The sequence below is a fragment of the Triturus cristatus genome, chromosome 6 (assembly GCF_964204655.1).
Source record: "Triturus cristatus chromosome 6, aTriCri1.1, whole genome shotgun sequence".
NCBI classification, from domain to species: domain Eukaryota; kingdom Metazoa; phylum Chordata; class Amphibia; order Caudata; family Salamandridae; genus Triturus; species Triturus cristatus.
The window spans coordinates 1502689664-1502705620 of NC_140589.1; the positions used below are offsets into that span (position 1 = coordinate 1502689664).

Consider the following 15957-nt stretch of genomic DNA (forward strand, 5'->3'; position numbering starts at 1 on the left):
TGAGCGCGATTGGTCTTGGTGCTGCGCTCTCTTACATATATGGCAGTGAAGTGGAAGAATTCAATTTTAGAATGGTTTGAACTTAGGGATCTCAGGATTAAATTTGTTTCCATACCATGGTAAATGGAGGATACCGTCTGGTACTCTATTTTAGAATTTGCATGCACATCAGTGTACAGGGCTTTGTAGATACCACAAAGATAGTCAATAAGGAAGATGCTATCCATTCACTCAAAATGCTGAAATCTGAGATATGTGTGCTGGAATAAACACAATACTTAACCTTGATGGGGGGGAGGGATGTTGTTTGTTTCGCTGTTGGGTCTGGTGAAAATTGTATGATGGTGAAGAGTTCCTTGGAGTTGTGGGAGCTGGAGAGGATTCTGTCTTGGATGAAGTTTCTCTTTGTTGATTTGATGAGTTGGTGATGTGCCATGGTGGCTGTCTTGTAGGTGGAGCATGCTTCTGGGGTTTTGCTGCGTCTCCTCGTGTTCTCCAGTCATTGGCAAGAGCCCCTGGAATCTCGGAGGTGCATGGTGAACCAGGTGGCTTTCGTGTTGTGTCGTCTCCTTGTGTTCTGGAGTGGAGCAAGAGTTTTGGCGCAGTTGGCAATCCATTGACGGAGGTTGCTCGCTGCTGTGTTGACATCTGTCATAGCTGAGGATTAAGGTGAGGTGTTCTTCATGAGACTTTGTTCCATGCTTCTGTGTGGGTGGCGGGGTGTGCGCTTGTGTGCAGTGGGTTTCGAGAAGGAGAAATGGATGCAGTGGTGGTCTGTCCAGAGTGCTTCCATGGTGTGGCTGAAGTGAATGTTGTTTCCTCTGGCGAAGATGGGGTCGAGTGTGTCTCCTGCTCGGTGGGGGTGGAGACAAGTTGTTTCAGTCCTATATTGGTGAGGGTCTCCAGGAGGGCGGTGGTGTTGGGATCGCTTTGATTGTGTAGGTGGAAGTTCAGGTCTCCGAGCAGTATGTAGTTCTTGGAGGCGCGGGCGTGGGGAGCGATGTGGTATGCGATGACATTGATGAAAGGAGTGCAGGGTCGAGGAGGTCTGTAGGCGAGTGTTCTGCGGATTGTCGTTCTAGGGTTGGGCTGGATCTGGAAGTGGATGTGTTCCATGAGGGGCGAGGTGTCACCCGAGTTGGTGGTTAGTCAGAGGGAGCTTTTGCGGACAATGGCGAGGCCTACTCTTGCACGGTTGGGGCAGTCCTTCCTCAGGATCTTGTATCTGTCAGGGATGGTGGTTGTGATGTAGGGTGCGGAGCTGACATTGGTCCAAGTCACTGTAAGTAAGGCGACGTCGGGCGAGTGAGTGTTGAGGAGGTGCCATATTTATACGGCGTGTCTGTGGATCAGAGGTGGGTGAAGGCGCGCCGACAGTGTTGGCAGGAGATCTGGCCCTGAGTGTTGCTTGGCGTAGAGAGCTGACAGTTGATTTTGCATCCAAGGTTGAGTGCGCGGGGAGTGCTGGGGTCGTACTGGTGGGGGGTCGGGCGACCAGGGTCCCTGGTGCTGGTCTTGGTCGGGTCGCTTTCCTTTGGTATGCCTCCTGAACGCCAGCGGTGCACCCGCTAAACGCGGCCGCCATTAAGTAGGGGTCGAGGGAGGCTGAGCAGCTGGGAGGTGGGAGGCAGGAGTTGGGAGAGGGAACATGCTCTGGAGGAGGGGCCATGGGAGAAGCAGTGTCAGGAAAAAGGCAAAACAGAAAAAGACAGGAAAAAGGCAAATCAGAAAAGGCGAAACAGAAAAAAGATGACACACAGAGCGGACTAGCATGGGAGCAGGCTCTTCCACTAGACCACCAGGGATGAGGTGCAGGAAGTAGCCTGCAGGTGGAGTAGGGCCTTGAACACGTCCCAGAAGCTAAAGTTGGTGCTAAGGGCAGTGCCTTAACGGTGGAGGTGTACGGAGGGGGGAGTGACACCGACCAGGAGGTCAGTGAGCAATGGTGGCTCCCATAACAGAACACTACAGAAACCACCAAAAAGCATTAATTCACTAGTTTCAGCAGATCACTTTCTCCTACTCACTTCTGCTGTTCTCTTCAAAATGACCACTAGCATCAAACTAAGTTAAAAGTTTCCTCTTTTGAGTTGGGTTATAAAAAGCCTTAGTCTGCCGGCTAAATCAGGCTTGAAGAAAACAAAAGAGAATCTGTTGTCAAAAATGAATATTGAAAAGTTGGTTCTGGAGTACATAGGTAATAACAATTACAATAAATGAATTAATATTAATATATGCACATGCTTGTACACATCTCACACATAAGGAATATCAGATTCGGAAGTTGTGCCTTCTCCTACATCCCTCCTAAAGCATGGAACAACCTGCAGCTAGACAAAAGAGCCTCCTCTTCACTTCTTGAATTCTGCAACAAGCTGTAGACCTGGCTTTTCAAGTAGTCTCACTAGGCTCTAGGTTTGGCTAGACTCACACCTGCTCAGCTACAGGATACCCTCCTGGGCGATCATTTGCTCTAAAAATCTGCATAACATAACAGAACTGAACAGAACTGAACAGAACATTGATAAATTGGGCTGGAAAATAAAGGGGCTGTGGAGGGATGAGTTGAAATATGACTTTTGAGGCTTGGAAATAGGTGTTTTCCGAATTGTGATTTTATTCCTTCCACATGAATAATTGAAAATAACAAATTCTCTAATTTCTCCATAGAGCCCTCTTCACTCTTGTAGCAGTTGTGCATTTTAACCTTTTCGTTTCTTCTTTCTTCTAGATTTTCCTGGTTTCCACCTCTGACATCCCTTAAGAAAAACCCATAGTTGAATATTCCTTCTCTACTTGCTATACCTCTCCCTATCTTTTCTCTCTTACCTTTCCCCTTATCTTACTTTTTCGCTCCCTTATGAGTCTCTATGCCCAATGTTCTACCTGGGTTCTCCACTTGATCCACCCTTGAAAAATTATGGTATGTAGAAAAGGGAAAAAACAACCAAGCAACCCAAAAGATCCTCTGTGCATATCAAGGTGAAGAGAAAAATATACATTCCGTTTTCCTTCGTTGTTGAGAATATTTTTAGAAATTGACTCTATTATACTTACTTTCAGGCAGTCTACCTAGATTTATTTAACCCCAAACACAGTTAGGGAAGAGAAAAAGCCTTGAGGACCCATCACCCGTTCAAGTTTTCGCACTGCAAAGGAAAGGAAAAGAAAAAAAAAACAACATAAATTGTGCCCAAACATCAACTGCGAAATGGTGTCTGGTAAGCACTCACTCATTTGGGATGCCGCAGGTCCTCTTGGACTGCGTCGGGATAGAGGGCGACGGTTGGTCGTGCCCACCACTCCTCTGATCAGGCGTCTTCCTCTGTGTCATCCCTGCCTTCAGCATATTTATCCTCAGGCCTCTCGTGGTCTTTTGTTTTCTCTTGTTGCCGTCTCATGACCACTTTCACCGCACCCCCCCCTTCGCTCGACTCCCGATATCGTTTGTTTTGCTCCTCCATCTCCTTCCTCCCCTTCATCACTTCCTTTACTCCTTTTATAAACGTGTCTCTTCCCAGTCTCTGCCACAAAAAATCCTCCCTCAGTTTGCAATTTTCTTCAGGTTGTCGTGCCCCCTCTTTCCTCTGACTTCCCTTTCATTTTCCCTTCTTTTCTTTTCAGGTCACCCTGTGACGAGACTGCTAGTGTTGAGGGATTGTGGCCTTGTTTTCCAGGTAAGTGGGGTTTACTTTCTCCCTCTTCACTGGGGTGGCCAGAACTTTGAAGACAAATAATACATATCTATTATAGCCTACATCCAGTGTGTAATTGGAATGGTATTTCATTGTAGCTGGGCCAACTGCCAGAATCAAAAGGATCTGTATGTCTCCTCTCTGTGGAGTGAATTACCCCCAAAAATATGCTGTTCAAATGAAATCTGTTTTCTGGTGTATGAACTGTCCAGCTCATATCATCTTGGATCTACATCTGCAGTAGCCCTCAGTGGCTTTCCTACATGTGGAAATGCTCCACAACCGTTGCTATCGCACCAGAGAAAATGCAGAGCAATGCATTTGTCCCAACTGTGAGGTGCTAGTTATGATGGATCGATATCACCAGCGTCACTCTTTGATGAGCTGCCTGAGGATTGGCTCACATCACTGCTGTCATTCAAGCCTCCAAACGAATCACTCTCACCATAATTTACTGATTTGGAATTGCAAACACTGACTGGTCTATCTATTTTATGAGCTGATGCAACAAGCACGCCTTCTTGTTTTTCTACACGACTACACATACGCTGCATGTGAACCCAAGGTTGTTGAAATATCTTCAGACAAGGACTAAGAACAACGGGCGATTACACAAGAAACATGCACAGGATCTTGTATCTACTACAAAGACTGTGCTGTGAAGCAAAAGGTTAACATTTTTCATTTTTTTCTTTTTCCTTTTAAAGTGGCATCATTTTTTATTTGGCCTATTTAGTATCATGCCTGATCTGTTTAATCACCAAAATGCATCTCTCTTAAACCAACATAATGATATAGTATGTTTTTATGAGAATGAGTTTTATAATGTCTTTTATATACTATACCTTTTTCAATATTTCTTTGTTTAAAACATGCAAGTCTTAAGAAACATATTCATGCACAGCTTAATGCATTATTTCTTGGTATTTTATGCTATCATTTCTTTTCTGAAGCTACCTTTACTTATATTCATTTTATGCTTTATATGTGTATGATTAATTTTATGCTTTTTTTCTACATATAGTTTTATATCTCTTTGTTTAAAGAGCTTAGATTTCTCTTTCTAAATTAAATAAAACCTTAGACATATCTCCCCCCCCACTATGTCACATTAAGACGTACAAGCCGGGGAAGAAATAAAGTCCCAAAGGCAACACTCCATATTGAGCAGGCTGAGACTCCATTTTCTCTATTTTTATCTAATCATCAACATGTCTTCCTTTGACGCAGATGTCATCTGTCCTTACCTTACCACAAACCTGTGAAAGTGTCAAGTCATTCAGACAATAATATCAATAAGAGCCCTGATGCGACATCAGTCTGGAACAAGTGTCTTATTATATCTATTTCAAGGTCACATCAAATAATAACCTAAGCAACGTAGTCTGAATTGACGTATTTTTACCATATTTGTTTATAAGAATCCATATAAAACTATGCTATTGATGCACACATGTTATGTCAGACATTCCTAAGGTTGTGTCAGAAATTTTGATATATGAGAGGCCACAGTATAAATAGCCTGTCAAGTGACCACTTGGCAAGAGAGGTCCTTCTCCCCAGGTTATCGTGCAAGATACTGCTAGATCTTGACAAAGACTGCTGTGATGCCTCTGAATTCTGTTCTATGCTGAAAGCTGATACTGCGCCAAATGCCAGAGGACAGGAACTGATGCATGTTTTCCATCAAGGGAACACTCTCTCTGGGCTACTTATAACTACAGCCTCTTGCTGTAAACAGGTATGCAGTGTGTGATTCTCCCTAAGAGAATCTAGATGCAAGTTACGCTATTCCATGCTCTCATGGTATAGCACACACAAGTAGGTTGTAGGATGTTAGGTTGCTAGATGACATTTACCCCATGGTAGAAATGGTCATGTCATTTTTGCTGTTCGCAACATGCATTAGTGCTGTTTTAATAATATTCTGTATGCTTATTTTTACATGTGCTAGGCAACAGGATGAGCCTGTTAAAATAAACACTTTTAGGCATGTAATGTCTTTTCTTGCAGTTTTTGTGTGTGATATTGTAAAGAACAAAATTGGGTTTTCAAAATACCACTGCATTCTGAATCCCTGTTTAAGGACTGTTAGTAACCTAGAAAGCATGGACACCACATCAAGTATGTATTGAGTGGGGTTATGTTAGCTACAACAACCTATAATTTCCTATTCAATCATTGATGCATTGAACTAACCTCACTTTTGACATGCGTGGCTGTGTAAGCAAATGTCGTGGAGCTTAGCCAGAGTCTTAGTTTATGCAACACTTGGACCACACCCATCGCTAGAACCCCTGGAACCCAAAATCCAGCTTTCCTGCTTTACCTACTCTTCCCCAACTTCCCAATTTAAATACCAAGGGTAAGCGCCTCCAGAAGGCCCACTCTGTATTGCCTGAGGACCCTTTCTCATGAATAGGTTGCAATCAAAGTTTTAATTCTTGCCCAGTTTAGGACATTCCCACTACAATTAACTTGCTATCAAGCTATCTTATGAATGTCCAGGTGTCAGATGCACTAAACTGAAATATCCTGAACCCAGCAGGAGCAATGATCGTGCTTGTCCTCCCACGCCACTCACTTCGATGCGGACCAAATTTCGACAGGCTCATGTCACAACGAAGGGAATGGGTAATGTGACAAAATAATAATGATACAAGATCTGGTCTGTTGGCTCCCCTGACACCCTTGTCTGTGGCTGTCATGTTGGCATTGCCCTCTAAGTATTGGCATTGAGGATGTGGTGCACACTATGATATAAACATAAATAGAATTACTCACAGATCAGCACACCTAATGCAAGCACTCCCCTGCGCATACCATCACAGTGACTTCAGTATCTGTATTACCTTTTCATGCAGCCAGATCAGCAGGTCGCCTAGGATCTTGCTCAGGAGGAAGGCAGGCTGTTGCCTTCAGTTAAGTCACTGAATAATCAACTGAAGGTATGGAGTCCTTCTCCAATCTGAAAGTGCTGTAAGGCACCTTACACAGGTACCCCACAATAATTAACTGTCCAGACTGCAACCAGGTAAACCTTTGGGTTACTTCCTCCTCCAACTATCCCTAGTGGTTATCCCTAAACATTACAGCAAGCAGGGCATTATATTCTGAGGGCAGTGTCATATGTGCTAGCAGTTGTAGTCCTGTATGTACTGACTTGTTACCTTTGCTGAGAGCTGCTGTGGTGAGATTCTATTGTACGGCTTTAAAGATGCCCCCTTGGAGGAGCATGACTGGTGGCATGACTTACTGAACAGTTTCAGATGTATCAATATCCACTGCAGGTCTGTGACACAGGATGACGTGCTGACGTCCACAGCAGATTCGTGACACAGAATGACGATGTCACAGAATGATGTGCTAACGTCCTCTGTAGGCTCATGACTCAGGATCCACTAGATGCCTCTATCATGAAGTTCAATGGTGACCGGACCTGCTCTGAAGATGTGACCGAGGCTGCACTGATTACTGATTGCCTAGCAACATGGTGCGGTGCCTTTATAGTCCCAGTCCAATTAAGTTGGCTGCTGGCTGCTGAGTGGGCAACTCATTTTCTGATTGTATAATCACCAGGCTCATACCATGACTGTTCTGGGTGACTCATTTCCTGATTGTATAATCATCAGGACCAGTCTGGGTGACTCATTTCCTTATTGGGTAATCACCAGGCTCATACCATGATTGGTGACTCATTTCCTGATTGCATCAGACCCAGACCATAACGTAATGGTGTCAACACAACAACTACACACAAACTATATGGGGTGAGAGGACACACAAACATATGTACACATGGAAAACATGCAGATATGCCACAATAATGCACATGGGTTATAAATGTGGGTGTATGCAGAGCGTATCCTCCAAGTTCACACAGTGCCTGTCTAGGGATGCACATCATGACAAGCGTCATATATGGTGGTGTATGTCCCCATGACACCAGGCTCTCTCTAACCATTCGGTAGAACCATATAATTTTAATCCAGAAACAATCTAGGTAAAGGGCCTAGTTTAGAGTTGAAAGGGGTGTTTTGTCACAAATGTGATGGATATCCTATGGAACTTGTAATATGTCGGATAGGATATCCATTATGTTTGTGATGGAGTAGCCCTTCTGCCAAACTTAAGATCAGCCCCATAGTCTTTGTGACTGAAACAAGGCTCAAAGACACCTCCATTTCTATATTTCACTGGCCACACCAGTTGGTTACAACATCTTTTTTCATGACCACGCATCTTGTCAGAGAGGAGGTATTGCCATAATTTATCTCTCACAGTTTATCTACACCTTCTTCAATCAATCCCAGTTTACAGAAGCGAGCTAATATTTCCTGTTCGAGCTTATCAGTCTTGCTGTATACCAGAGGTCCTCCTTTATCAACATCCTGGCCCTGTGGCGACCTTTATAGAAATGTTTGCTCAAGGCAAACTGACACAGAACATTCTGAGTGAGTTGATTTTATTGTACATATGGGTAAATCATGTGGGTCAACTGATTACTATCTTTACTGATCTCCTGAAACATTTCCCAACTTATTAACCACGCCACACATGTAGCATGTCACACCCTTGATCTTCTTTTCTCTAACTATCAGCAATACAGAGTGAAACTACATCTGCAGCTTCCCCCACCAAACTGGAGTAAAGTCACAGGTGAGAATGTTAATAGAACATTGACTGACAGATTTGTCTACCTTGCTGAAAGTGCATACATCAAAGCCATTAATTTTAATGCTTGAATTTATCAAGACTTTGATAAAATATCCTTTTAAATTAGCATAAGCCTAAATGATCCTCTCCTAGTGTGCCATTGGTTTAGTGACGATCTTTAAAAGGGCAAAATTAACTGTAAACATCTTGAATGCCTCTGGTGTGGAATCAGTGATGCTGCAGCCAAGGACACATACAAAAGGACACTGAAATTATATCAAAACTACCCCGTAAAACACATGCAGACTTCTTTGTCAACTCCATTGTTTTGAACCATAATTTATCTAGGGATATAAATGAACTCCTTCCTTCAGCCTGCAGCCTGTAGTTAGGAGATACCGCCTTTCCAAGATAGATGTGACAACTTAGCCAATTTCTTTTACGGCAAACTACCTGCATTCTATAAAGATTTCCCAAAGCAACCCGATCCATATACCCATGTGCTCCTAAGGATGCCCTATGAGAGAACTGGAGGTGTTTTCTTGGCCAATTTCAAGCCACTGGTAGAAGATGATATGCTGTATCTGATTTGCAGTTGCAAGTTAGACTACCCTAACAAACCATGCCCCCATCTATCTTCTTCAAGAGCCTACCTACTATAAGCCCTATTCTTAGACACATACTTAAACTCTCAATCATACCAGCAATGGACCATTTGGTCTGGAAATTGACTTAGGTGATCCCACTTGCAAAGAAGCCAACGCCAGATCTGGCTATGTTCTCCAACTGCAGATCAATTTTCTACTTACCAAAATTCTGGAAAAGTAAATCAAATAAATAAGTACTTATACATCATTATTGAATCCAATTCTTAATTTAAGTCTGTGGTTTCTGGAGCTTGGCACCGGCACTTAATTATCAACACCGGCACCTACGATACTCTACTACATGGTGGCACTGTTTGTCTAAATTATAGATGAGCATAACAGCAGTTGTAAATTGAGCCAATATGGATTGAAAATGACTAATATCTACTGCCAAGCATTTTGTATAGCTTTGGGAGCCTGGAATAGTCTCAATTGTCAAACTTGAAGGAGTGTAATGGTTAATAGTTGCATTGGTACTGACATTCGGAGTGCTGGCAGGGGCAAAGGGTCGGGCAAGCTGCAGTGGCCTCCCGACGAGGGCCCTGACACTCATTGCTTTACAGATTCAGCACTAATTCTTTTTAACTCCTTATTGGATGATGCCCACTCTGGTTTCTACCAACAATACAGTTTGGAAACAGCCCTTGTAGCAGCCACTGTAGCCACAGTAGACATTTCAGCAACATTCAGCATGGTTTTCCATGCCATCTTTCTTGACTGATTGTCTAACATGGGGTGTGTGGTGCCTCTCGTTACTGCCTTCTCTCTTTTCTGTCAAATTGATCATCCAGTATAGAATTGCTTTATATGGAGTATCTCAGGGCTCTGGCTTTAGCCCCACACCTTTCAACATGCACATAGATTCTTTTGCCAATCATGTTCAATCTTTTGGTATTCAAATACTATCCTAAGCAGAGGGTGTGCAACTGATTGTAACCCTCTCCAAAAAAGACCCTGGCCTGCAAACCAACTTTAAAAATCATCCCTGTTCAGTCACCAAATGGATGAGTTCATGTTGCCTAGAATGTAGCTTGGATAAAGCAAAAAGCTTGGTCCCCAGAATGGTGGCTTGAAGATTTTGGCCATCCCCCTGATCCTACTTCGGCACCTAGAAACTTGGACATTAAGGTTGTAGTGATTTCCAGTTTGGGCCCACTTTGAATCTCCCTTCTCTGCAGGTATTCGCTGTTTAAGGCTGCCTCTGCTCTGCACAGCCACACATAATACATTTGTTTTTGTGACATGATATCATTTTAGAAATATGCAGCACATATTATTTGTTATTCTGTGACTCTTCTAGGGACCCAGTCTGAACATTTTGTACAAGGTCGAACAATATGGTAAACTCTTTTCTAGTGCCCGGTCAGGAATATCTCTTAACATTTTTAGACATAACACGTTAGCACAGCTGCAGTTTTCCAACACAGTAGTTCATAGCATATACACCGTGTCTTGCCCCCTTGAGTGGTAGACAGGAGAATTCTAGCTGAGACACCGATCCTGGAACGGAGGCAGCTGCCTGTCATAAACTGAGTTTACACCTATGATGTGGATCACTTAACTACACATACCAAGTATGGAGCCTGTTTCTAATCCCAGATATCACTAATATATCCCTGTACTCACATAGTGAGGGTAGGCCTGGATAGATATATTAGTTGCCACAGTTGGGTTGTTCATTGTCTAAGGCCTGCTAGTAATGTTGATTATGTTGCTTAGTTTTATTTGTTTACTAATCGTAGCACACTTGCTTTTACAATAGACTACAATAGTTTCAATAAATATATTGTAAACTTCCTTCATGTCTTTCTTTGTTTATTATGGACATGCATGTTAGAAATTAAAGGTGATGATCTGTTTCCTTGGTTCCCTTGGGGACCAGAGCTTCATGTTCTAGGTTTGCTGAAATCATCTGTTACCCTGGAAGGGTTAGGAGTTCAGGTGAGGCACTGTGAGCTAGTCAGATTTGGGCCTACAGGTACCGATTTGGTAGAGAGACTCATGGGCACATGCATCAAACCTTTTTGCGATCGCAAAGGGTGCGAATCGCAAAAATAGGCCGTTTGCGATCGCAAAAGTCAGTGTTGAAATGCATCAACTGTATATTTGCGAAAATCCATTTTTTCGCAAATATAAGGAATCGCAAAACATTCTGCGAATCAAATAGCGAATCGGTATTAGCGTGTCCCAATTACCGAATCGCAAACAACGAATCGCAAAATGTATGCATGACAAATCGCAAATAGCGATTTCCATGAAAATCGCAAATTAGCGATCGCTAAATAAGAAGGATCACAACCAGGTGGTAATCATGAGTGCAAATCACAGACAGGTGAAAACCAACTGAAACCCATTTAAACACACCCAGAATGAGCCAGCACTGTTCACAATGGCAGGGATTTACCTGATGGCGAGGAGGATGAGGCTGCAGGCTGCCGCACAGAGACGGAGGCGAATGAATGAGCGCATCTTCAGAGTCCGCATAACTTTGCTAGGCCAGCAAGAGGATGAGATATACGACAAGTATAGGCTCAATGCAGCAATGATCCATGACCTAATCAATGAATTGGACCCCATAATGCAACGACAGACACGTAGGACCAATGCCATCCCAACGCATGTGCAGGTCCTATGTTGCCTACACCTTCTGGCGTCAGGCAGTTTTCAGGGGGTCATTGCTGTTGTGGGAGGTGTGTCACAAAGCGCACTTTCAAGAATATTGAAAGCATTCCTTGATGCCATGATGGCCGTGATCGGGTCTCATATCAAGTTCCCTACCACCGCGCTTGACCTTGCAAAAACCAAACAGGAGTTCTACCAGATAGCTCGTTTCCCACATGTTTTGGGTTGTATTGATTGCACCCACGTTGCAATATGCCCCCCTGCAACACAGGAATATATATATAGAAATAGGAAATCTTACCATTCCCTCAATATTCAGGTTGTTTGCAATGCCAAAAACATTATCACTGACATTGTTGCGCAATTTCCAGGGAGTGCACATGACTCTTATATCTTCAGGCAAAGTGGCATACACACCCGTCTTGTCAGGGGAGAATTTGGAGAGGGACATCTGCTTGGTAAATATGTGTTATAGTTTATCACTGTCATTGTACGTATGTCAATGTGAAGCTGCCACTGACTCTTTGCTCCATTACATGTAGGTGACAGCGCATACGCCTTGCGTAATTACCTAATGACGCCTTACCTCAATCCCACAACTGCCAATCAACAGAGGTACAATGCAGCACATATTTCGACAAGGAACATCATAGAGCGCACATTTGGGCTGTTGAAGAGCCGATTCAGATGTCTACATAAGACCGGTGGAGCACTGAAGTACAACCCTGAACAATGCTGCAAGATAGTAGCGGCATGTGCCATGCTGCACAACATAGCGACAAGGGGAGGAATGGACATCGAGGTGTCTGACAGCGATTCGGAGGATGGGAACCAGCAAGTGCCACAACACCATGCAGCACAAGGGGCAGGCGCAGCAGAAGGGCGTAGGAGAAGATTTGACATCACACAAAATTATTTCTGAGGTGAGTAATGATGACACAGAAACTGACTATTGCTATCAGAGTATTCTTTAATTAAATAAAATTGCCATGAGTGTTCAAGCACACTTGTAATCTGACCAGTGCAATGGACATAAGTGGTTTGCAAATGTCAATTCACTTGTCACTCTGTGAAAAGTCAAATCCAAATAAATGGTTACGTCACCATAGTGGAATGCACTTGTACATGCCAGTCTAGCGCTTTTTCCCACGAACACCCAGACGCCTGTCAGACCCAGCATTGTCATCCGTTATGTTGGAAGCGGCGGGGGTACTGCTGCGTGTGTTGCGTCTTCCTGCAGTGCGGACTGGAACTGCCACACTACTTAGGCTTGAGCCACCCTCACTACCCTCTTCGGGCGTGGAATTGTTGGCCGCAATTGTGGAAGCATTTAGCAAATCAACTGCATTGGTGACCTGGTCCAGTGCTTTAGCCACATCGCCGCTCCAATGGCACATTTCAGTTTGCATGGTCACAGACCTACGTGCCAGCAGTGCAGTTGTCGTGGCCAATCTATTGTTTGATTTAGCAAACATTTTCAATTGCAGCATTAGTTGACGATGCTGTCTCTTCTGGGATACATTTCCCTCATGCATCACCTTGCTCAGTTGCTGCACACTTTCTGACAGTACTGCTATGTTGCTAGCCATCTTGCCAACTTGCAATTGTACTAATCGTGTGTTTTTTGTCTGCAGGCGCTGCATACGGAGCATCTGTCCCTCAAGACCACCCCAGACATCACTTGGTTGCTCCTCCTGCTGTGTCCTGAGTGCTCTTCCTCTCCTACGCCGGGCTCTGTGATTAGTTCTGGGGACCTGTGGTTGTGTTTGTGTGATGGAAGTTGTCTGGCCATGGCTGCCACCTGGTGTTGCATCAGCCTCATCATCTTCACACTCCATGGTGACTAGGGATGGAACAGTAGCCCTGCGTGACTTTGTTGGACGCGAGGGATTTATTTGCACCACAGGTGTGTCCATCTGTTCACCTGCGCTGGTGTCCTGCATGTCTGGGGAATCGCTATCCACATCTTCTACACGTTGTGCATCTGTGAGGTGAAACAGTGCAACACTGTATTATTTCATGTCTGTGATATTAATTGCACAGTAATAAATTTCTGCCTTTGTAAATGATTTTATACTCTATTAAGCTTTTTTGGGTTGTTACTCTGAGATTTGACATTTTAACTGCTTGACCTGACTACATCTCCCATAATGCCCCTCACCTACTGAATGCATTGTGTACTGGATGTTCAGGGTCTGCACTTGGGCTGTGCTGTGGTCGAGTTCTACCTTTACATTTTGTAACACTAAGAAAACATACATTCATCTTACCTTCAGATGTGTTTGCTGCTCCGGACGTGTCCAGCTGGGTCACACCAACAACAGCTTCTGGCTGGATGGTGGATTCAATCAAGTCCTCCATGGGAGTGTTCCCAGTGTCTGTTGGTGTTCCCCCTCCTGTCTTCTTTGCCTCCTTCAGGCGGTCAGCTATGCGCACCTTAGCCCGACTGCGCAAGTCGTACCATCGTTTTTTGAGTTCTTCAATGGTGCGGTGTGTCACCCCAATGGCATTGACCCTGTTTTGGATCCGGAGCCAGATTTTCCTTTTCTCCTGCTCTGCCACTTTCAATGATGCCTTTCCAAACAGCTTGTCATGGCTGTGGACTACTCCCTCAATGAGGGTGTCAATTTCTTTTTCTGCAAATTTAATTTTGCGTTTCCTGCCTGTTTGGCTCTCCTCTGCTGTTTGTGAGGCTTCCATTTGATATCACAAGTTTTTCTTCTGTCTCTGTCACACTCCTGTTCTGCTCCCAGAGCCAGCTCCCTCCTCTCCCTGACACTGTGCACTGGAAATGAGGCTGGTGCTGCTCACTTCCTGGTTGTGATGTCATCAGGATGCATCAAAAAGCGACTTCGGTATTAGCGATTTCGCTAATTGCGAAATCGCTAATAGCGAGTTCGCAAATGCCGAAATCGCAATTTATTTAGCGATGTTTAGCGATTCGCAATATTCTCGCAATGTTTTTGTTGCATCGTGTTTTGCGAGTCTTTATTTGCGATTCCTTAAAATTCGCAAATAAGGACTCGCAAACTCTCTTTTTGATGCATGTGCCTGTCAGTCCCTACATTCTGACGTCCTGTTATCTCATGGTACAATTCTGGTTCCCAGCAGAATACCTGCAACAAGGTTGATTCTAACCTTACCTTTTCTCAGATCACCACTGTTACCACTTTCCCCTACTTAAGGACCTTAGAAAAATCTTTGTGCTTATCCCGACTGCATCTCCTAATTTAGTGGTCCATACGTTAATAACTTCTAAATTTGACTATGAGATTTTTCTCATGCTTGGTGCCTCAATATATCTGACTCAGCGTTCAGAAAACTGCTGAGATATTGATGCTAGACATTAAAAAATGTTATTCCATCACTCCTGCCTGAACTTCTTCAATTCAATATTAATCAATGGGGATACCCAGTATAGTGCAGAACATGGGGACAATTTCGTGAAATGAAAAAGTGGTTCTGCCACAACACACTTTAAAGAACTACATCAAATTCAGTGTTTTATATCCCTTACTAAGTTAGGATATCAATCAATGATACATATGGCCGTCTAAACAACTAGCCGAAATAGATAGCACAAAATAATTACGTTATTCAATAATTTATTTTACGCAAAAAATGAATTTTCACAAATACAGATCCTACACACATATTGGTCTAATGTGAAAAGTGAAACAAAGTGAAATAAACTGGATCAAATTCATGACATACATACGTAAACAACATTAACAATAAGGCGTTAAGAAACAATAAAGGCACAGAGAAAAAGTGATAGTTCTCAAAATGACCTAGACATTGCTCCTAATCATTTTTGCAGGTCAAAATGGAATGTACAAGCTTCTAATTTAGCATTGACGTTTTGACCCTGTTGTATCTGTGCTAGATAGAGACATCAAACGCGGGTCTTCTTCAGGACAAAATAAACTAGACTGTGTGTGGCCTGCATCAAAAGAAAAGATATGTGTATTGGGTTTGGCTGGTGTTTCGAATATACAATTGACAATATCGGGAGACCTCTCATAGATCTTCACCTCAGGTATATGGTTCTAGAGGAATCCAATGGGCAAACGCGAATCACATCCCACACGGCAGCAATCCCACAACCAACACATGCACATGTGCCAAACCCTGCACAGATGCGTATTTGTGAGCCACACTGACAATGCAAGTGACACTACATGACGATCAGCATGGCTGCACTACAATCATCATGACATTGTGCATGCATCGACATTGAGGTGGCTGAGTGTGGATCACATCTGGAAAGGAGCAGGTCACACTCTGACACATCCATGTGCACAAACAAGCCCTTAAATCAACAACACATCTATAGA

At 43.6% G+C, this 15957-nt stretch overlaps 1 long non-coding RNA gene across 1 annotated transcript; it reads left to right on the forward strand.

Moving 5' to 3' along the window:
- Positions 1–12303: 12303 nt before the first annotated feature.
- On the forward strand, positions 12304–13689 carry LOC146821609 (uncharacterized). The gene is made up of 2 exons (XR_014962741.1): positions 12304–12543; positions 13255–13689. It is a non-coding gene; the product is annotated as an uncharacterized LOC146821609 (long non-coding RNA).
- The last annotated feature ends 2268 nt before the right edge of the window (positions 13690–15957 follow it).